Source organism: Malaclemys terrapin, chromosome 6 (genome assembly GCF_027887155.1).
Source record: "Malaclemys terrapin pileata isolate rMalTer1 chromosome 6, rMalTer1.hap1, whole genome shotgun sequence".
In the NCBI taxonomy this organism is placed as follows: Eukaryota; Metazoa; Chordata; order Testudines; family Emydidae; genus Malaclemys; species Malaclemys terrapin.
Genome location: NC_071510.1, coordinates 41,758,573 through 41,781,944, shown reverse-complemented (window position 1 = coordinate 41,781,944; position 23,372 = coordinate 41,758,573). Strand labels below are relative to the sequence as shown.

At 39.6% G+C, this 23,372-nt stretch overlaps 1 pseudogene; it reads left to right on the top strand.

Annotated features, from left to right (window-relative positions):
- The window catches only part of LOC128839540 (histone-arginine methyltransferase CARM1-like), a 117,459-nt pseudogene that overhangs the window by 20,052 nt on the left and 74,035 nt on the right, over positions 1-23,372 (top strand).

Genomic DNA, 23,372 nt, shown 5'->3' with positions numbered 1-23,372 from the left:
TCAAGTGGAAGTGTGACTTTTCTAAGTTGATGGTGTCACTTTGTATTTATTTAAATAAATCCAATAAGCATTCTAGTCACAGTCAGAGTTCCTGATCCTGCAAACATGTATGAGTAATTTTGCTCATATGAATAGCCCCATTTACTTCAGTTGGGGAGTACTCATGTGCGTAAACTGAGTAATGTGTTACTCCTACATATGTTTCTAGGATCAGGTTCTTTGTGTCCAAAAACAAATAATCATGACTGTTTGTTTAATAATAGGTAACTGGAAACTGAACCATGCCAGTTGAGATCATGATGGTGTGACCACTTCAGTGCCAATTGCTTTTATGCCAAACATTTCTGGCAACTAAGAAGTGTATTCCAGAGAGAAGCCTCCCATTCATCTCATATTGTCAGATGTATGGAATGTTCCAAATCTGAAATGGAATTGTTTGAATGTGTTTCCAGAATTGTAACAGAAATACATTATTGGGGAACTTTATTTTTGTTGTTTGTAGCTCAGGTTATGTGTTCAACTAGCTAATTAGAAACATGAAGAGTTTGTTCAAAACTGTACTAGCATCTAGACAGTTACAACATGTACAAACATGCATGGAAAAGTAACATAGGAAGAGATTCTAGTTTTTTGGCTGAACTTTAGGACCATTGCCAGAATTTTATTATTAGTTACTATGTTATATAGATCTAGTGCTTTGGCATGCCAAAGTGCAGGTGCCCCTGTTTGTCTGAGTAGTAAGAGATTTTACTGGCTGGATTTATATTTGTCACATCATGCAAGACAGGCATTTCTGAATCAAATACAATAATATCTGTGAGCTGGGGGGAAAGACTTAGAACTTGAGGCTAGATGTTACAATACTTCTAATGTTTGGAAACAAAAGAAGGAATGATATAAAATGATGGACCAGATCCTTAATTGCACTTAAATCCACTAAAGTCCTGTAGATTTAATAAGTCTCCCCCCCCCAACCCCCGTAATTGACTAAAGAAACCTAATACTTCCACACATGTATCCTGTGGGTTCAGCAAATCTTGTGCATCAGGCAATGGCTACAGTCCAGTTATTGGGGGTGGGGATTATGAAGAATGGACTAGATTCCTTAGAACTTCATGGAGAAAAATGTTCTGGATTTTTCTCTCTCTCTCTTTTGGAGATGAATTCTTAAATAAAATCATTTCTCCTTAATATCTTGACATTTCTTTTGACTACAGAATGCCAGTGCTAAATACTAGATGTTAATTTGCACCTCGTAGTCTAATTCATTTTATATTTTTAAATAAAGTGTTACAAATCCTTAATTGCTGGAATTTTCCCTGCTATACCACGCAGAAGTGCTTAAAGTAGCTGTTGGTAAAGATGAGCAAGCTAGAATATAACATTTTTTACCTTTTTAAAAATTTAGTTTTTAACTGTGTATTGTTGCTCAGAATATCAGGCCTTTGATCGAATTTGTTGTCGTTTTTACTTCAGTGACGATCTAAAATATATTGTTTAAAAAAAAAATGGGGTAAATCATATTATGCCAATTTACCCTTTAAAGTTTTGTATTTGTGCTGATATAGCCAAAATTTAGTAAGACATTCTAAACGTATTTATAGACATAAAATTGCAAAATAAAGTGATGATTTGTGAATGTTTCATTTATATTTCAAAATATTTCATGTCCTAGACATTATAGTACTCTTGTGTGTGTTTGTTCTGTATTGTTTTTGTTTTTTGCTACATAAATGAAAATGTGAGGCAAGTTAATGACATTTAAAAGATATTTGTTGCACACAAAATCAGATCACTTTCCCCATGTGACTTTATATATTTGAAAAAATTACATATTAGCCTTTTTTATGTTTTGGTACAAAAAATTTTATTAGGATACTGTGCTGCATTATTTTATATTGCCTTTTAAACATTAATGAAAACAACAAGTATTGAGATCTAGCATTTATTGACAAAAGAACATGTCCAATTATAACTAGCTATTGATTGCATGTATTTACGTATATGAACTTAATTTAAAAAATCACTCTTAACATGAGAGAAGTATAGTTTTGCATATAGAAAGGATGTAAATATCATAACTGCCCATATTTCACAGACCTGCCTATTCTCATACAATAGTTCGACTCCCTATTTGACAAATTACTTCTGTCCTATAAAAAGTGTCAAGGTGCATCTGTTTAGGAAACATTAATCATATTTCACTTGTAAAAGTAATAGGTAGAAAGGTGAAAAGAAAAACAGAAAAAAGCAGTTGCAAAGGTGACTGAGGAAACATTGTCTAACCTTTAATTTCTGCAAGGCTGGTCACTTCACACCAGTCCTCTCCAAGATATTTTCATATAAAGAGATTGGTGCACAGACTCCTTAAATGTCAAGCTAAGCAGAAGCCAACAGTGTGAGATCAATTTACTAGTAACAGTACACAGGACATTATGAAATGCTATTTTTGGTTTTCTTGCCCTAAGTCCTTAAAAGGCACAGGGAGATAGCTTATGCACTTTTACTGGATTCTTTGCATCTGGACTTTGTGCAGGTCCAGTGCTACAGCAGGTATTCTGTAAGTCACAAGGATTTATAGTAGTAGCTTCTGATTAATATTTTCCAATATGAAGCTAATGGAGCTGCACCAATTTATACCAGCAGAGAATTTCATCCAACATTTTCCGAGGTACTTGTATGACATTCAAGGTGACTCATCAGTGCATTTCTCAAAGTACATGTGCATGTTTTAAGACAAATAAAAATATTGATCAAAAATAATTAATCTGTATCCAAGACGGTGCTGCAATATAACGACATCCATGCGTCACTCCACATTGAACATCTTTGCTCACGTGGAGGATTGCCAACTCTCCAGGATTGTCCTGGAGTCTCCAAGAATTAAAGATTAATCTTTAACTAAGGATTATGTCATGCAATGAAACCTCCTGGAAGATGTCCAACCAAAACTGGCAACCCTTTTTCTCAGTCGCACACCCCCTTGGTTGTTTTAGAAAGTTCTCCTTGACTCCAGTCTCTGACCCTTCATTTTGCCAGCTACATCTAGAACAATCTAGAATATCCAGAGAGTGGTTGACTGAGCCAAAAGCTCAGTGAGGACAGATACAGAGCTACTCGCGCCCCATCTCCTGACTCGGGCACCATTTTTAGTTGGGTTACACTCTTTGTTAATATGAAAAATGAATATTTGGAGAGGCATGGCTGAGGAGAAGATGGCGCTGAGGCTGATATTTGGATTTGGTGATTTGACTATCCTAAAAATATTAGAAATCCTGGATCTTAATATCAACCTATTTGCCCAACCCTAGCTTCCTCCTTTATAACCTGAGTTTTGCTCCTAAAATTTTTATTGTACGTGCTACCATGTCAGCTGAAAAAGGTAATTTGTTTGGTTACAATTTGTGTGGTAATCACAACATGACACTTCATCCCATTGAGGTCCACAGAATGAAGTTTGAGCAATCAGCATACTTTTCTATAATTGGAACAAATCATATTGTTTTCCATGACACGGTTTTCTTCCCACACTTTGCAGTGAAAGTGACTCCTAATCTGCATGTGGTTACAAATTGTATTGCTTAAATCATATCAGAATACAAAGACAGAGCTGAGTTTTGAAGCTGTAAGACTAGAGCCCTCACAGCTGCATCTGCATAATAGTCTGCTATAGTTGCAAAGGTCAGGTTATAAGACATTCTACAACCCAAATTAGGGTGACCAGACATCCCGATTTTATCGGGACTGTCCCGATATTTCCTTGTTTATCCCGCGTCCCGACCAACATTAGGTCGGGACACTGGACAAACAAGCAAATACTCCAGAGCCCAGAAATGCTCGCGCCTCCCCCCTCCCCGCCCCGACTCCGCCCCCCTCCTTCCCCCATTGGCTCCCTCCCCGAATCCCCGCCTCTTCCCCAGGCTCACCATTCCTCCTCCCTCCGGCGCTTGTGGAGAGAGGCCCGGGAGACACAGGGGAAGCACGGGGCCAGGGTGAGTGAGAGCCCGGCCTGGCCCCAAGCGCAGGCAGGACTCAGTCGGGCTGTAGGGAGAGGAGGGGGGCGGCCCGCGAGGCCAGCGGCGGCTGTTCTCCCCCCCGGGCAGCGGGACTCAGGAGCAGCCGCTGCTGCAGCTCCCACTGCTGCTGGGGCAGGAAGCGGCTGATGGCCAAGCTCAGTGGCTGCGGCTCTGGCGCCCCCGAACACCCTGAGCCCGGGGCTGTTGCGGGGACCCAGCAGTGCGCACGCTGCGCCCAGCCCCTGGGAGTTCGGGGGCGCCAGAGCCACAGCCACTGAGCTTGGCCATCAGCCGCTTCCTGCCCCAGCGGCAGTGGGAGCTGCAGCAGCGGCTGCTCCTGAGTCCCGCTGCCCGGGGGGGAGAACAGCCGCCACTGGCCCCGCAGGCCGCCCCCCTCCTCTCCCTACAGCCCGACTGAGTCCTGCCTGCGCTCAGGGCCAGGCTGGGCTCTCACTCATCCTGGCCCCGTGCTTCCCCTGCGTCTTTCGGGCCTCCCTCCAGCACTTGTGGAGGGAGGGGTGTGTGTGTGTGTGGTTTTTTTTTTTTTTTGCCCTGCCCCCTTCCGCCACCCCCTTCTCTCCCCCGCGTCCCGATATTCGACTTGGGTGATCTGGTCACCCTAACCCAAATTAATGTGCAGTAAAATGGAACTCACCTAAAAGGGGGGTGGAGGTGGATCTAAAAATTAAAACAAAAAATCATCCAGTACACTTTCTTCTCCACCAGATAAATGGAAGGAAAAATATTTGGCATACGTACCTTATAGATGATGTGAGAATAAATACATTGGATTGTGAGGTGTTTCAGATACTAAAATAACGGGGGCCACAGAAGAACCTTAGATAGCTGTACAGTTGCATTTTGCTCACTTTTTTTTTGAAAGGAACATTAGGAGACATTGAGAGTCCTCACTCCTGATGTCATTTGCCTGGTTCATAAAAATGGATCATCTGACTCTGCCTGACCACATTCACACTGTGAAGATGATGGGGCATGGTATCAGAGTATATGTGGTCACAGATGGGCCTTCTTGCACCCAGTAACGGGGGCCAACGATAGATGTGCTGTCATTGCACACCGGGGTCCTTGCTTTCATTCCTTGTGATACGAGTAACTCTCATTTAAGTCAATAGCAATTATTTGTATTATGAAACAGGGGGAGAGATGGTGGCACAGGAGCAGCTTTTCTTCCCTCTCTCTCTGTTTTTGCAAACTGCAGGACTGAATCCTAAAAGAACAAAACCATTTGTCGAAATTTCTAGTGCACCAAAAGTGACTTTTGGTTCTATTTTCTGGGGGTGGCATAGTGTATAGGAATAGTGTAGTGTCCCTTTACATATTTTGTGAGCCCTTTAGCAGCACTCCCTGTGTTCTGTGTTTTAGAAGCCCCCAGAAGCCAGCAAGACCACCAGTTTGTATATATAGCTAGGCCTTGCATGTTGTGTATATTTAGTAAACATGGTTATTTGGACCCCACCCTGCCTGTGTGGTTCCTTCATTTTAGGTTTCGTGTGTAAAGAGCAAAAGACACAATAGGTGGAGGGGCAAGGTTATGTGGAAGGAGGCAATGTGGGAATTTGTTTTGGTTGTAAATGTCTTCTATGTATGTCTTCCTCTAGACACACAACCTATTTTTTTAAATATATTGTGGAGACAGGAAAGAGAGAGAATACAGAAGCTAAAGCAGTAGACTTGTATGTTTGCATTCCTTTGGCCAGAAGTTGGTGGTAACGATTGTTGGATTAATTTAAATACTTTATTTTGAGTATTGCCTTTGGGGATTTTTAAAAAAACTTTTTCTTGAAAAGTCAATAAAATATATTTAAAAAAAAAAAGACCAAGAAGACTGCACACTCCGTGCAAAAGTTCAGTAGTTTAGGGAAAACCATCCTGTGATATACAGGCTTTTTTTGGGTGGTCCTTGGTGTTATTGGCCAAATAATTATTGGTATCAGGGAGTACATTTTTGGCATTTATTTAAGGCCTCTAGGAGAGAGCCAGCTCACCTAATACCTTAAGTAAAGGAACAGCAGTCCAAAAGCAAATAAAACTAAATATCTACTGCTTCTCAACTGTAAAGTAGGGATATATGTGCAGAAATAGAGATCTTGCCGATAACTGTGTTTTTCAAGTAAACAATCACTGTCTAGACATATAACCAGCAAGGGGATAAAGGGTTTTCATTTCAAATATCATTGAGCACTGAGCTGTGAAAGTGAAATTATGCAGAACTTGTTCCTCTAGGTTTTTTTTTTTTTTTTAAGGCTTTATCATATTTCTTCTCAGACTGTGAATTTCAATATCTGCTGCCAAGGATCATTTCAACTGGATTCTTGCTTTAAAAAAGGGGAGAGGGAAGAAGGGAGGAAGAGTTTTGGTTTCCCTCCACTCATGGAATTTGAAGGAAGAATATTGCCTTCATTCTTGCTTTTGGATGTGTAATCTGCATCACCACACATCTCATTATAAATTCAAATACTCTGCATGCGTATGGTTTTGATGATGCAAGCCATATATGAATCAGCCTTATAATGAAGGCTCTCAGATACTGTGTTGATGGGGACAGTATAAAACTACACTTCTACCTCAATATAACACTGTCCTCGGGAGCCAAAAAAAACTTACCGCGTTATAGGTGAAATTGCGTTATATCGAACTTGCTTTGATCCACCGGAGTGCACAGCCCCGCCCCTCTGGAGCACTGCTTTACCGCGTTATATCCAAATTCGTGTTATATCGGGTCGCATTATATCGGGGTAGAGGTGTATACGGCAGATTGGCTATTGTCTCATCTGGTACAGTACAATTTTTAAAAATCTGCCATGTGTTTTTTGGCCTAAAGTTTTGTCTGCTGCTGTTTTCATCCAGTTTAAATCAACACCATTAGGCTTTGAAGAGGCAGAGCATGTAAGTGTTAAAATATCTTCCATTTATAGAGAAAACCTGTTGTGATGTAGCACACCTGAATTGTAGGCTAGCTTCTGACTAGTAGAATCAGTTAACCTATCCATATCATGCTATCATCTAGCAACAGCCCAGAAGGGTTTGTAGAGAGACATAGCTAGAGTATTCATCTAGTGACAACTACAATCTGGCATGTACTTTATTATATTAAGCCTGTCCCTCTGATTTCCCCACCGCCAATTTAGTACACAGGTCTTGCTTTTTTATAACAAGTCCTATTATATTTATTCTCAATTTTTAATAATTTAAGAAGACATTGAATCATAAATCCTACAGAACATTTTCTCTGCTAAGTGTAGCTGAATTAAAAACACAAATGCCTCTGATCTAATGTTTAAAGCAATATGAATTCCACATGAGATTCATTAAGACTCCTTTGAATTAGTGCCATTTTAAATGTTATATACACTATTGCCAAGCTCAGCAATCATTTTATAGACACCTGCAGTTTTTGGTTTACTGTTTCAGGGTTCATTGATAACTCATCAGCAAAAGACTGCAAAAGCCTATTTGTATACTCTTTTAGGTACTAAATGGTGGGCCATTATGGCCAAATTCAAACCTTTTTGTCAGCTAAAACATGGGGGCAGCAAGGACATTGCAGTTCTTTTCCTATGTTGCATATGGAGTCAAGCCTAATACTGCTGTATGAAAGTTACCCTACCTCAATTGACAGACTGCAACAGAGATGCTCACCTGTAGTAACAGGATTCGTCTAGAAATAGGTTTCATTAGACATTCTACTTCAAACATAACTAATGTGAAAATAAACTAATGCAGGGATTCAATAAATGCAATGTATTAGTACTGATGTTTTTGACATACTAGCTGTTATCTCTAACAATTGTCAGTGGTTAGATTTCTCTTGGTTTCTAATTCTTACAGTTGTAAACATTGTTAGCATTCATGTGAACATTGAGAATTGGGCTCTTAAAGAATTGTTGCTGATTTTCATCCTGCTCAATTTATCAAGGACCAAATGTATTTCAGATCCACAGTTGGGTCAATTTATATCACAAAAGACTTTTGCTGTTAGTTTGCCAATCGTATTCTGGGTAGTGAGAATTCTACCCTTTTTTTCTTTTATTTTGGCTTTGTGGAACTCATTAAATAATTTTCTAACCTATCAATTATTTAAATAGAACTGTAGTACACAAAAATTGTTTTCTCTCTCTCTCGACTAGGGCTTATCTACACAAATGCTTAGTTTGTACCAAACAGGCACTTACTGTCTGTGTGGACCCTGCTGCTATGCACTAAAAGTTTCCTAGTGCCATTCAATCTACTCCTGTTTCAGAGCACTCCGCGGAACTTTTAATGTGCAGCAGCTGGGTCCACGTGAACACTTAATGTCTGTCAGGCCAGCACAATGTAGATTTACATCTCAGCTTGCAGCAAAATAAGTGTGTAGACAAGCCCTTAGAGAGGAGGGGGATGCAGGGCAAAGGAATTAAAGGGTGGAGAATTCATGTTCCATAGCCACTGCCAACTCCCAACCCTGCCACAGTTGCTTCTGTTGCCAGTGGCTAGTGACTGCTTCAAAGTCTCCCATCTTGCCTCCTTGCTCCTATGGCAGTCCCAAATGTAGCTCTCATGTATGTTGCTGCAGGTTCAATCAGCAATCTGCTAGCTCGGGCTTTTCTGTTCTGTTCCTATGGCATGTTGCACAACTGTGGAGAATACCAGTGGCGGTGCCAATACAGCCCTGTGCCAAACAATATGTAGTTTTCTGCTGACTAGGAGGGGAGAGGAACTTAAAAACAAGAGAACAATTTAAAAAAAAAAAGTGGAGGGGAAAAAACAAGACAAACAATGGTGAGAAAGGGAACTCAGAAAAAGGAACCAAGTAGAAATGCTGTGCTGAGGTCAAATAAGTCCAATGAGCTGGGAAGGAATTCAGTGGGATTTACTCAGTTTATAGTACCCAAGAAAACTGGAGAGAGGAGGGCTGTTTGAGATCTGAAGGAGTTCAGCTTATGCGCCAATTTGCGTTGCTAAAATTTTGGGGTAGGAGGACCTTCCAAACAGTTCCTCTGAGGTCACTGTGCCATATGAGTTCCCCACATGCCTGATATCCAGTAGATAGGGATGCTCTTCAAAAATTGCCAGAGGAAATTCACAAACTGAAATTAAGCTGAGCAGAAAGATCCTGCAGCAGACTTTCCAACACAACTTACATCTGCTTTAGCTCTTTATAGGATGGCATGGGGCATGGGGGTTTCTGCAGGCAGACAGCCTCTGCATGCTGGAGAAGGGGGTCTCTGAAAACCCTGATAAGCCAGGTGGAGTGGAGACAGGGACTTAAGTAAAGGCCAGGGAGTGGAGTTGGGGACTATTAGATCAATATTTTAAATGTATCCAGTGGCACAAAATCATTGTTTGGGGAGTGCAAATGCTCAGCATGCAATCTTCCCATATGTAGGTGGGAACAGTAGCCCCAGAGGGACCTATCTGCAATTTGGCAATCTGAAAATCCCATCTCTCGCTACTCCTCCTGAGTTCCACATGCAATGTCTTAATTACTTGGGTTTTGCGTGATATGGGATGAATTACGTCTAGAATTAGAGTATATGCAAGGTGTCTAACAAGAAACAATTTCTGGCCTAAATACCAAATGAAAATTTTATGCTTTTGGCCTTCTGGCAAATGAGTATTAACACTCAGAAATGGATTTTAAACAAATTCAATTACATAATTTCGTTCTTTAATATTGACAGTTTCACATAATAGAGCCCTCAGGCAGTGAAACTGGCAAACTCATTTTCATAGCTGCCAAGTTTGGTGCAGCTCCATGTGTGATGTTTATACAAATTAGTGAACTAATTTGATTATTTTGTAAATAAGTTGCATATAGCCATAAACTTCTACTTAGAAAACGGTGTGGATGTATGTAGTGGTGCCAAAGGGCACACTGATCCTGCTAAATGAGTTCTCTCTTTTTTTCTCTGTATGAGTTTTCCATGAGATGTGGGACAGACCTGCCAAATTCATAAATGTCACACGAGATGCATGATACTTGGTGGGGCCGTATTTTGGTCTCCTGTGCACACTGATCCCAGATGCTGGTAGTTTCTTCTGATAAGGAAACGATATGTCAGAATTTTGAACACAGCCTTCAGCCTGGAAGGAAATAAGAGTGAAATTCTAGCATAGCTCTCTTTAGATGCCTTTTGACACTTTCAAATGCTTTTGTTTCAAGCAATATCAAAGAATAATCTGGGTTAAATAGTCTTTACTCCAGTATAGATGATATTTCAGTTCCCCTTCTCATTGTTTAAATGGCTTTTTTTTAAGGTACTGGATAAAACCACAGCTTTACATTCTTATTGGCCTTCCCTTTTATTTCACAAGTAAAATTTTCACTCAACTGAGCTCTATTTGTACTCTAAAGCTGTGTTTCTCAAACTAGGGCTGCCGCTTGTGTAGGGAAAGCCCCTGGCGGGCCAGGCTGGTTTATTTACCTGCCGCGTCCGCAGGTCCGGACAATTGCAGCTCCCACTGGCCGCGGTTCGCTGCTCCAGGCCAATGGGGGCTGCGGGAAGCGGCGCGGGCCGAGGGACATGCTGGCTGCCCTTCCTGCAGCCCCCATTGGCCTGGAGCAGCGAACCATGGCCAGTATTTGTAAAAGTTGATGTGTATACTGCAGTTGGTCAAGTTTTATAAACCTTGTAGATTTCAATGTATTAACAATTCTGAGACATAACAGGTAGTCATGATGTTTGTCTGTAATAGAAAGAACCAGTTTTTCTTTTGCCATAACAGTCCATAGTCTGCAAAAAGAACAGGAGTACTTGTGGCACCTTAGAGACTAACAAATTTATTAGAGCATAATTAGAGTACTCCTGTTCTTTTTGCGGATACAGACTAACACGGCTGCTACTCTGAAACCCGTCCATAGTCTGTTTACCATCCATGCAGTGATGAGACCACTGCTGTTTTCCATTTCCTGTATTTCCTTTTTTTTCCCCCATCCATGACAATATGAAACTCGACTGTGCTGAGGCCCCCAACTGATTCATGGTTTGTTGTATCGTAAGCAGTGTTTCAGGCTCTAGTCCTTGAAGATATTAAATTCTGGATTCAGAGGGAATGTCAGACATTTTATTTCAGCAAGATAACTTGAGTCCAGACCAGTCCTGCCATATGTGCTAGTATGTCCCCTCTTCTTAGAATTCTCTTTTAGGTGACTGGAACTTCTGTTTCTGTTCACTTTCTTGCTGATTTAATAGATCTACTATTGGAAATTAGTTCATATTATTGTGCCTGTGATTGTGGATTACTATATCTAGTTGGGTACAGCTTTGAATTCTTTCTTACGTTACTGTGTGGCAACTTCAGATGCATTGTCTTGTTCAGTAGATGAAGGTCACATATATAAGTGCCACCAAGTCTCATTTTCTTAGTCACCTTTTATTCTTTCTCTGACCTGTGATTTCCCCCCCCTTCCCCTGCCTCCTCTGGATTGTTCACACTTTTTTCCCCTGTTCAGCATTTGCAATCTAGGTATCATTATTTCCAAAGATATTCTGTAAAAGATGCTAAAGATGTTTATGATTCCACCTTTCTTAACTCTCCCTTATATGTTGGCTTTCCTTTCAAAAGAAACTTTCTCATTCCTGTTACTGTCTTTAAGATAATGAGCCATAAAAAGTGAATGACGTTGGTTTTTAGCAACCTAGTTGCAGGACTCTGGTTCGGTGTGCACTAATCAGTATGGTCATCTCATAGGTTGCAACAATGTGACATCTTGGCATCTTCTATTTAGGTGGCCAGCTCTCTCCTCACATTATCAACAAAATTATAATAATGTAAATCAAGTTTTAATGTTGTAAAGAGCCTGCTGATAGAAGCTCAGTAATTTTAGTCATCATCCCAGGTGGGAATTTTTTAAATTGGTGAATGTAAAAACAGTTAAACACTGCATTAGCAGAGACTTTTGGACATACAGATTGTGCACATTTCCTTGTTTGTTTATAAACCAACTAAGCAAATGGTACAGCATCAGTCAAAGCAATACATCATAATTCGGTGTGTAGCAAGATCAGATTATGTGGCAGATCAGAAAAAGTGGGCCAAACATTCATACTATAATTCACTTTTTTCTTTTAATTTGTAGGGCCCGTGTTTGCTTTGAAGGGTGGGTGGGTGGATGAATATGGAAGCCATGCAAGGTACTAATCTTTTAGCTTCTTCTGAAATGTGTAATGCAAGACTTTTCATTTCTATAAAATAGCCTGCATTTTAAGACAGAGATTGAAGGTGACGAGACTGCCAGATTCTCACTACTCAGTGCTTTACCTGCAAGGATCAATAGTCTTAAGTAGTTATTCATTCTGTTTCCTAAGTTTCTAAAACTGTTTCTTGGCGCTGAAATCTTCTCCAATAGTCTTACTATGTTCTCACTCTTGTAATCTCTTTTCCTAAATAAATGATTAATCTTCTGGGAAACTGGAATCAGATGTTTTTGAACTGGCTGGCAGTATTGTATAAAATAGCTTCCAGAGCAGTTGAAGGTCCAAATATCTCTTTTGTGCAGCACTCTTGAATTATCATTCCTTCATCTCAAAAATGAATTCCTTCTTGGGATCCACTCTTAAGACTGCTACATTTTAGAGAAACAAATTTAAACTTGGAAAGACTTTATTAATTTTCCACCAACATCAAAACTCCCTTCAGAGCAAAGTTTCAAACATATGTTAATTGCTTCAAAGATGCTGTCCGTCTTCAGTAATGCTTAGCTATCTAAAAAGCTCTAGTTTAATTTCAGTTCTGACCATACTACCAAAATGGTGCTTATTAGGTATTGTGAGTTTATTTACCAGACTTGCCTCTGCTCCTTCAGCCTTCATCCAACTTTTACGGTGAACAAAGTATTGGCTTGACTGCATTATGCACTAATGACTATTAATGGATCTCTTGGGTTCAGTGCTTGGTTTTTATTACCAGTCTGTCTTAATGAACTCAGTTCACTGCCATTCCTAATAGTCTCACTTATGATCCAATCATTGCTCAGCATGAAGATGATTCACTGCTTGGTTTTGTAGCATTAACAAGATACTCTAGCAAGTATTTTTCTTTAGAATGAGGAGGACTGTAATTTCTATAGGGCATTGATCTGAGACTCAGCAGACTTGGGTCCTATTCTTAGCTCTGCAACAGTTCTGCTGGGTGACTCTGGGCAAGTCACTTCACCTCTCTCTGCCTCAGTTCCCCCATCAGTCAAATGGGGATGATGTTACTGACTTCCTTTGTAAAGTGCTTTGAGATCTACAGATGAAGGGCTATATAAGAGGTAGGACTATTATCATTTATTCTGACCTATTTCCTAAACATCACTGGTAATTAGCTACAGGGATTAACATACGATAATTTATTCATTAAGCAGTTTATGACAACTTTAAAGAGACATATAGACAATGACATTATTTCACCCAAGATTCAGCTAAATGTTAATATTCCCTTTTGATCTCTGAATCAACAGCTATAGTGATAGACAGGAACTGTCTGTTTATATAGCTAACATTTAACAAAATATGAGTACACACATGCAATTAGTATCACCGCTAATTCTCTAACAATACAGGTTTGCATTTCAAACTTTTAGCCTATCTGCCATGAAATGGCCCTAATTATCATTTGTATACTTTTCTAACATGTCTCTAAAGGTTGGCTCTGGGTCATTTAGCCTGCAAGCTGCTTAACCCTTTCTGGCCATGTGTCACACTTTGTAAAAGATTCGTTGCAATTATATAACAGTGGGAGTGTCCCTCCTGCTGCCTCCCTACCAGATCTCAAAGGAAAACTCAACAAGTATGAATCCTCACAAAAGAAGAAACCAAAGAAAAGGATTTATATGCGACCACGTGAGTTGAAACCACTGAGATTTGTGTAGCTTTAGTTTTAGGTATAAATCCAAATATGACAAAAGTTAATCCTTAGACGGATACTATGGATCTGTTTCTGTATGTCCTGCGCTTGTTCTAGAGCCAGGTCTCGATGTTACTGAGAATTATGTGAAGCTTACACTCAGGTTATTACTCTACTATTACTACTACTCTATTACTCTTCCCATTCTTTACATTTTAAGTTACTGGTGTAGTATATGCTGCTGCCTCTTTAAAAAGTACCGTATGTGAGCATCACCCTTTCATATTGGCAGTGAAAATATTACACACTGGGAAACTGACGAGAAGAAATCTGCCTGAACCACAATATTGAACCTGCTATCCCCAGCTCCTCTCTAAATTTTAGAAAAGCTGGGATCCACATCCAGATTCATTTGTTGATGTCATATGTTGTAGCTCAGTTCTATCTAAGGGGCTGACTCAGAACACCTGGATTTTGGAGGAGTAGGTCTCCAAATCTGGATCTGTACTCTTACAGTTGAGGTCTGTCTATACAAAAAGCCACCCAATAAATCTAGCAATATAGCTCTGTCTTCCATATTAGCTCCAGTCTCTCTGTAACTTTGTACTGTGTATCAGCCTTACCACTTCCATGAAACTTCTGCTAAATTTTGCCATCAGTGTATCTGATTTGTGGGCACTGGATAAATTGACAGAAGAAAGTAAGTTGCAACACTGAGAAAACAGTAACATAATAGAGTAGCGGAAGAGTGAAATTCACTCTCGAATGCATGTGTGCTCACTGTTCCAAAGAGATTATTTGAACTGGTTCTTTGATAAAGAAAATGTCTCATTTCCCAAAGGTGAGATCTGTGTAATGGGCTGTGGCTGTATAGATATTGCCGTTTTCAGTGTGGATTGAACCCTGGAGAGGTTTACCATGAAAAGCACAGGCCTCTACTACTAGAACTAAAGGAGAACCCCTATACAACTGTGGGGAAGTAGCTGATTGCATAGTCACTTTGGCTTGTTACTTGAGGTGGTTATATGTATTAGGCAATTGTATTACTCATGGACCATCCTGATGTGTTCATGGGCACGAGTCTAGGGAGGAAGGTACATGCATACATAAGTGCGTGTGTCTTGAAACCCAAATGTGTAGGTATTTGTCTGGGTTTGTACAAGCTCAAATTGGGAACACATTCTTGAAAATTTGTAGGTTTTGAATAGTTAAGCCTAAAATAACACATGAAATGTGTATTAGAATGGCCATTATCTTTATATTGTATTTATGTCTCACCACAGCAGATCTCTTTGAAGTGCAGAATTTGAAAAAAAGTACCTTACACCTCCTAGCCTCAGGACTAAGCCCAATGGTCCGGGGTGGGGTGGGGTGTATGTGTGCTGTTATGTATCTCTCCTTCCCTCTAGTGCAGGGGTAGGCAACCTATGGCATGCGTGCCAAAGGTGGCACACGACCTGATTTTCAGTGGCACTCACACTGCGTGGGTCCTCGTCACCGGTCCCGGGGGCTCTGCATTTTAATTTAACTTTAAATGAAACTTTTTAAACACTTTAAAACCCTTATTTACTTTACCTACAACAATAGTTTAGTTATATATTATAGACTTATAGAAAGAGACCTTCTAAAAATGTTAAAATGTATTACTGTCACGCGAAACCTTAAATCAGAGTGAATAAATGAAGACTCGGCACAGCACTTCTGAAAGGTTGCCGACCCCTGCACTAGTGGAACTTCCTGCTTTTTAAGAGAATAAATATAGTGTATTTGATGGACAGTATGTTACCATTAACTTTCTGTTGAATTACTGTTTTTAAATGTAACTTACTAAATCTCTTTGCTTTTTTTTGTGCTACCTTTCCCATCCTGGCCTCACTCTAGTTTTTCTCTTTCATGTTCTATACCATAGTATATTTTTCTACATTATTTTGACTGTCTGTACCCTCTTTCCCTTCTCTCTCAATCCACTTTCTTATGTCCTTTTCTTTCCTTACACTATGTGCTCCACCTTTTCCCCTGTGCTTTTTCTCATTTGTCCCCCAAAATCTCTTCCCCTTCCCCCCCCCCCCCCCGACACTCACTCATTCAGCTCTACCAATGCATTTACTTACTTGTAGGTCTTGAAAAAATTACTAGACACTTAACTGATAGAGGTTTACACTAAAATTACACAGAGGATTACACTATAATGAGAGGAGCAACTGTCTGGAAACAGTGAGATGGTATCTCCTCCCGACTCCCAAATATCAGGGAAAAGGGAAAGTGCTGGGATTTCTATCAGGGTATTGTCTCTGAAAACACTGGAGCTTAGATACTGTGGTGATGAGTGGCAGTTTAAAACCCTGTTTGAGGGCTTCATCTTTGGTAGCCCCTGCTTTGTAGATGCCAGATAAATTTGAATCTTTCCAGCCATTTTCAGGTTGCTGGCAGGGCGTGCACACATGCAAACTGCATCACATGCTCACCTCCTGACAACTGCAAGGATGGTTCTGGGAGAATCTGATCATTTACCATTTTCCAACCCTCTGATTTTGGATCTTCCTCTCCAAAGAGTAGTGCTGTGCTTACCTCAGCTGAAGAGTTCTTAAAAGTATATTCTTGTTAAGCCAAATAGTTGGATCATCATCACTAAAGTTGTAGAAAGTAGGGTTTATGGGTAGATTTCATTTCGCACACAGTGTGGTATAGTATATCTGCATTTAGTGACACCCAAATGCCAAAGATGCAAAAGAAGGAAAAATTGCTGAAGTTCCTGCATTCTGTTTTGTTGCTACAGCTCGATTCCTACTTTTTTTCTTTGCAATTCCACTGGTTAGAGCAGCAGGTTCTGAACCAAAGGTGTGACCCAAAAGTGGTTTGTTAGAGGATGTTTACAGGACTGCCTGCACCAGCTGAGGAACCAGTAAAATTCCACTGTTGCTAAGACCCTATGGGAACCCAGGGCTGTGGAGAGGAGGAGTAACTCTCACCTTTTTTCCTCCTGCTGCATCTACTTCTGCCCCCCTCCCCGCCTTCCCTAGCACAGCTCACAAAGGCCTGTGGTATATGGATGGTAGGGGGGTGAATTTTCAGCCATTTTGTGGATCACGGGGGCAGGGGGGGGAGTTTGAGAACCACTGTACTGGAGAATAAATTTCTCCCTTAAATCACCCGTTTTTAGTGCATGCTTAGGACAGTTTTAAATTATAGATATCTATACTTCTGTTTGTGTTATGTGTTTAACTTTTTAAAAATTTCTAAAGTATTTTTTTCCTCTTCAGCTGATGGAGTCTGTGTGTTTAAATGCTTGGTTAACAGAGACACTGAATACTGTCGTGTGGGCAAAGAGTCTGTCCTAATTACACTGGGGTACAACAGTGCCTTACTCCAATTCAAGTCACATTCTGGTAAGTGCTTGCCGCATCACGGACATCTTGCATTTCTGAGAATCGTCTTTCTCTCCCTTTGCTGCTCTATGAATATTTTTACTAAAACTCCTCCTATCTTTTCCCTCTGTTCTACATTATCTATTACACACTGCAATATGTTATGAAGTTCATGATCCATGTGACTTGACATATCACTCTCAGATTCTACCAGCCATTGACATACAAGGCATCAATTTTCAAAAACACCATCAGAAACCCATTCTTATTCTTGAGAACAGATAACAATTTGAATATGGTACTTTTAACATTTCATCCTTGATAAATGTAAGTAAGCCTCTGTGTGTAAGAGCCAGCAGTTTTTTAATTGTCCTGAAAGCTGTCCTTACCTTAAGGTTAAGCTCTTCATCTGTACAATTATGTTATTGAACAGTTTGATAATTCAAATTCTTTTGAAACCAGCAATTCCTTACTGTTTTTAGCTTTTCTACCAAAATATAAGCATCTACGCTCATTGGTGTACTGTAACATACATCTGCAGTTTGTGTGTATTCTGTTTCTGTACATTAGTGTACTACTGATGCTGAAAAAGAATCCCACTGTCATTCTTTTAAAAAATCATTTATCAACTGCATTTAAGTGAACTTGTGAAACTTTAATAATTGCAGTTCCACTTGACCAAATTCGTCCTAAGTCTAACAGCAGCAAAATTTATTTTAATATAATTTTATTATGATAGCCATATGCATAAATAAGAGAAATGTTCTCACATTGACTTTTCAAAGCTTGCTTAGTTCCTGTGCAGGGAAATTCAAAAGCCTAGTTCATTTATTCTGAGGAATGTGCATTGCAGACCAAATGTAATTTTGACATAGCATGACTAGAATTCTCACTCTCCTATCACATACCCAACACCATATACAAGAAAAAACAACTCGACTCAACGCATTCAGCCAGCAAATTGGACTGAAAATCAACCGCAATAAGATAGATATCATGACCTTTAATAGTGCCTCACCATCACCAGTACGGATAGAGGATTATGTTCTCACCAATGTAGAAACAGTCACATACTTGGGCAGCACCATCAGCCAGGATTGTGGAACAAGCCAGGACATCCCGAACAAAATCAGTAATGCCAGGAACACCTTCAGGAGCTTAAATAAGAGTTTGGAAATCATCAAAATAACACCAAAACCAAACTCAAGAGCTGCGTACTTTCAACACTACTTTATAGTGCAGAATGCTGGGGAATGAGAAATTATGACATGTCCAAACTGTCTTCATTCCATACAACCTGCCTCAGAAAAATGCTCCATATCATTTGGCCCAGAACAATCTCAAACCAAGATCTATTGGCACAGTGCAGCCAAGAGGATCTGAGCACCACCATTATCAGGAGACGTTAGAGTTGGTTTGGCCATGTTCTTTGGATGGAAACTGATTCCATCACCAGAGTAGCAAAAAGGCGGACACCTGAAGGCAAGCAAAAATGAGGCCGCCCGAAAACAACATGGTGAAGAGCTGTGGAAGCCAAGGTGAAAAACCTGGAGCACAGCTGGAGAACCACTGAAAGACTTGCCAGAAACAGACAGGAGTGGAGGAACTTCGTTGCTGCCCTAAACGCCAGAGGCGTAATGGGAACATGATGACGATGATGAATAGAATTTTCCTCTTTCTAGATCACGTGGTCTTTGGTCAGGTACCATAACCATTTCCACCACCACCTCCTGTCAGTTTTTAAAATCGGTGTATTATTAAATCATCTCACTTGCATCTATAAGGGAAAATCATTCATGCATACTCCTACATTGCTAGAGCAACACAGTTACAACATACAATTACAGCTCGATATTGTTTCCCACAAAATAGTGTCACAATTGAGAAGAAATAATACTTTTAAAAAAAAATGAAAATGCCAAAACAGTGTTTATAGAACAATTCAGTAATAAATGGGGACTTGACAAATAATCAGAATAGCTGTGTGGATAAATTATTGGATAAATCTTTAGTGCCAGGGTTGGAATAATTTATTTTAAAATCCTGACTGTTCTTGACCTTTTCCAGTGTTTGACATTATACAGTACACCAATGTAAAACCACACTTTGACCTTTCAGTTATCTGTTTGCTAAATTTCCAAGCTGTTTAACAGATCTTTCCGTAAATAATCTGTGATGTATGTCTTGAGGATTTAGCCTGACAAGTTTTTCTTTTTTTAATGTTTTCTGTATTCTCCGAAGTGTCTCATTTAGTCATAAAGGTCCCAATTCTGCAGAGCATTTTAGGTTTAGGAGATCAGGGCACAAGGAGTCTGTTTTTAATTCTACTTTCCTCTGCCACAAACAGCAGGAAAGGATCACTCCAAACAAGCACTCAAAAGTGTCAACAATGTCCCCTGCCCAACTCACTGCGTTCCAAAGGTCTGGTCATTAGATGGCAAATGCAGTTTTGCCAGGAAAGAAAGATTTCATGAGGTTTGGTCCTACTCTTTAGAGAGAGCTGATTTAGTTATTAATACAGCTTCATATTATGGAACTGTTAGCTAAAAATTTTATAAGAAATTGAGAATACAGTATTACATGCAGCTAGTTGGAAACAAGCCATTGTCCAATGTTCTCTTTATTATATTTGAAAATGGGGAAAAAATAAATTGAAATGTCCATGTAAATCCATGCAAGTTACTTTACCCAGAGACACAAAAAAAAGTCTGAGTTTAAAAAAATACCCTGTTGATATCAAATATAATGTATCAGCTACTGAGTAAACTTGAAGTTGCCAATAAAAATGGCATTTCTTTTTGCATGATTCCTGAATCACAAGTTAAACAATATTTTAAATGTATAAAGATACCATACTGCATAATACTGAACAGTGCCCCAATTGTGAGAAAGCTAACAACATTTTATGAATGAAAGATTATAGGGCAGCAGCCATTTTTTGTCTGGTGTCCTAGCCATAGGCCTTATTGGTGCATATAAATTTTTTTTTTAAATGAGAGAAAATAATGCTAACTTGAAGTGAAGACTTTGTCCTTTTAAATGTCAAGATATTTTTATAGTTATGAAAATATGTTTTAATAGCTGTGGGTGCTCAAAGTCCTATTTCTTTTCTAGATGGGGAAAAATTCATGCCCCACTTGTGCCCAGGCAGAGAACTGTTGTTCTGTGCCTTTCTGCTTCCAGCATTTAGACAGCAGTAAATCATAGATTGTATCCTCCATTTCCTGCTGAACATATGTGCAACATCTGAATAGCTTCAAGCAGGCCATAAAAATGAAAGTTAATGTATCTAGTACCTACAGGCTTTTCTTTCAAAAACAAAGATCATTTATTTGGAACAGATTAACCAACCAGTCTGTAGCCCATCTGTGGTAGGTTTGGTGTGTAGGTCTGCTCCATAGTACAGATGCCCTGCTTAATTTAGCACAGAATTACATGATGATGATAGGATAAATTGGTCTTCCAGGGTGGCCGTAGGAATGCAGATTCCTCCTTTACAATCCTTCTAGTCCTGGCATATTGCTATTTGAGGAGTGACTCCAGAAATCAAACAGACAAGCAAACAGTAGTTGTGTTTACACAGCCTAATCAACTCAATTCTCAAATCCTTAAAAAAAAAAATCTGACAGCAACAATACTCTATGCTACATGCAAGTGGGTACAGTAAAAGGGGGGAAAGGAAATAGGTTAGCTATAGTTTTTCACTTTAAGTATTTGATGTTATTGATCTCCAGGCACAGAATTTTTACATATACAGTAAATATTAGATTTCCAAAAGAATGTATTTGCTATATAAATAAATTGTATCTGTTGATGCGATATAACGTATTTGATAATGACTTTTAAAAATTATGCCTGTACTTGAATGCAACAGCACATAGGCGTGTCAAAAATGCAAATATTCATATTACATTCCATGCAGAACACCTGTACATATTTGTTCCATTGTGGTGCCCAGACGTGGTTGTGAAATTTGCATATAGAGACCACTTTGCTCACTAGAAAGGCTCTCTTATGGCTGTATTGTCCACTGATTAATTTGTTCATGTATTTTTGCACACCTCTATATTGAGTAATTTTTGGTTGCACTAGGTCTTTTAGCTGCGATTCTGAAAATAATCTGATTTTTGTTCATATACTTTTGCTTTTTCAACTTCAGCTGCACACTTAGGCCCTGTTTCAACAAAATATGTAAGCAAATGCTTAATGTTAAGCATGTGAGTAGTCTCATTGACTACTCGCATGCTTCAATGAGACTGGTCACATGCTTAAAGTTAAGCACCTGCTTAAGTGTTTCGCTGATTCAGAATCTGAATATGCATCATGTGAAGTTCTGCTCCAATATAACTATGTAATCACTTGCTAGTTTCTTTTTAAAGTTCTGACTTTTTTCCATGAGACTCTAAAAAGAGGAGATGGCTTGCTTCACCTAGACCTGCTTTATTACAGTCAGTTTAGAACAGGGTTAAATTCACAGAATTTACTGAAAAAAATCTGAAATGTTACTAATGCATAAGAATAAAGTGTGACTGTATTGGAAAATGTAAAAATGCACCCCTAGTTTTGCAGATATAAATAGAGGTCCTGGTCCTGGAGTGCTCTGGCTGTTTTCACCTCTCTGCGGGTTCACAGTGCCCTAAGTTTTAACCCAGTGGAGGATCTCTCCAGCATGAGTGGAACAAGCATTTGTTAGACATCAAAATATAGTTGTTCATTAAAATAGTTACCACTATGACCTGTCTTGCTTCCAGGGAGGTGTGTGCTTCCTCATTGTTTTCCAGGCTGTGTTTGGAGTGCAGGATCCAAGATACATAAAGTGATATTGAGGCCTGCTGTTCTGTTCTCTCTCTGGATGGCTCAGTAAATGATTTTTATGCCTTCTGTTATTTTTCATGTCTGTTATTCTTGCTGTTGGCACTTTGAGTCTGCCATCCCCCTTGAGTGATAGCTTCCATTGTCATGACCTTTATGGACTCTCTACTCTTTGAGCCAATGAGGGAGTCTGCCAACCAAAAACGTACACGCTATTTTGAATATCTCACTGACTATTTGCAAGGCAATAAGATCTAAAGGGTATCCCAAAGGCTAATCTGATTCTGCTGCTGCCATGTTATCTCAATGTGATATCATGCTGCTTGTTTTTCAGAACCTCTTATTCCTCCAATCTCTTACTTAGTTTATCTGTGCGAATGTATCCATAGCTGGTGTTTAAGGTCAGCAATTGGTAAAATGTTTATAAAGAGGGGAATTAAGGGAGCAGAAGAAAGATCAATCACATCTTCCCAGCTTTGGTGTGTCATGTGACATCCCACCATTGCTCTAGGACAGCGGTTCTCAAATGTGGGTTGGGACCCTATTTTAATGGATCCCCAGGGCTGGCTTAGACTTGCCGGGCAACAGGGCTCAGGTTATAGGCCCCCTGGCTGAGGCTGAAGCCCTTGGGCTTTGGCTTTGACCCTTTCCCCGCCCAGGGGAATGGGGCTCAGGCTTTGGCTCCCCAACCCGGGGCAGTGGGAATCAGATGGGCTGAGGCTTCGGTCCCCCCTCCTGGGGTCGTATAGTAATTTTTGTTGTCAAAAGGGGGCCACGGTGCAATGAAGTTTGAGAACCCCTGATCTAGGAGCTGATACATGTTGTTTTCTTTCTCCCTGTATGGTAATATTTATTTTTTGAAGTTTAATGTGGTTTATCAAATGTGACAACTGTGTAATCCAGTCCTTTTTTGTTTCATTATGTAGCCGCGTGAGTTAGAACATTTTTTTGCTTTTTGTTTCCTTCATGTCTTTTTTTAGTTCTGATCTGGATAATTTTAAATTTCCAGATTTTGTGTTTTACAGTCAATATTATTAATATTCCGCCAAACTGTCTGAGTAAATGACATGAAGACCGTTACTTGGAAACTGATTTTTTTTTTTCAGCTCAGCCATAGCTCTCTTCACCAGTCTTTGATATACCTGCATGTAAACCTCTACATAATGGATCTGTTTTTCTCTCAGAAGAGGGGTTTATCTGACTGCAAAAGTCATGTTATGATTTGTTTGTCTTCTTCTTTAATGTTGTCTGGTAGCTCCGTTCTCAGTCTCAGCAAAGACATCCCTTGGAATTTCCAAAGAGTGTTTCAATAAATTTTTTTCTCCATTTTGCATTGAAATTTTAAAAT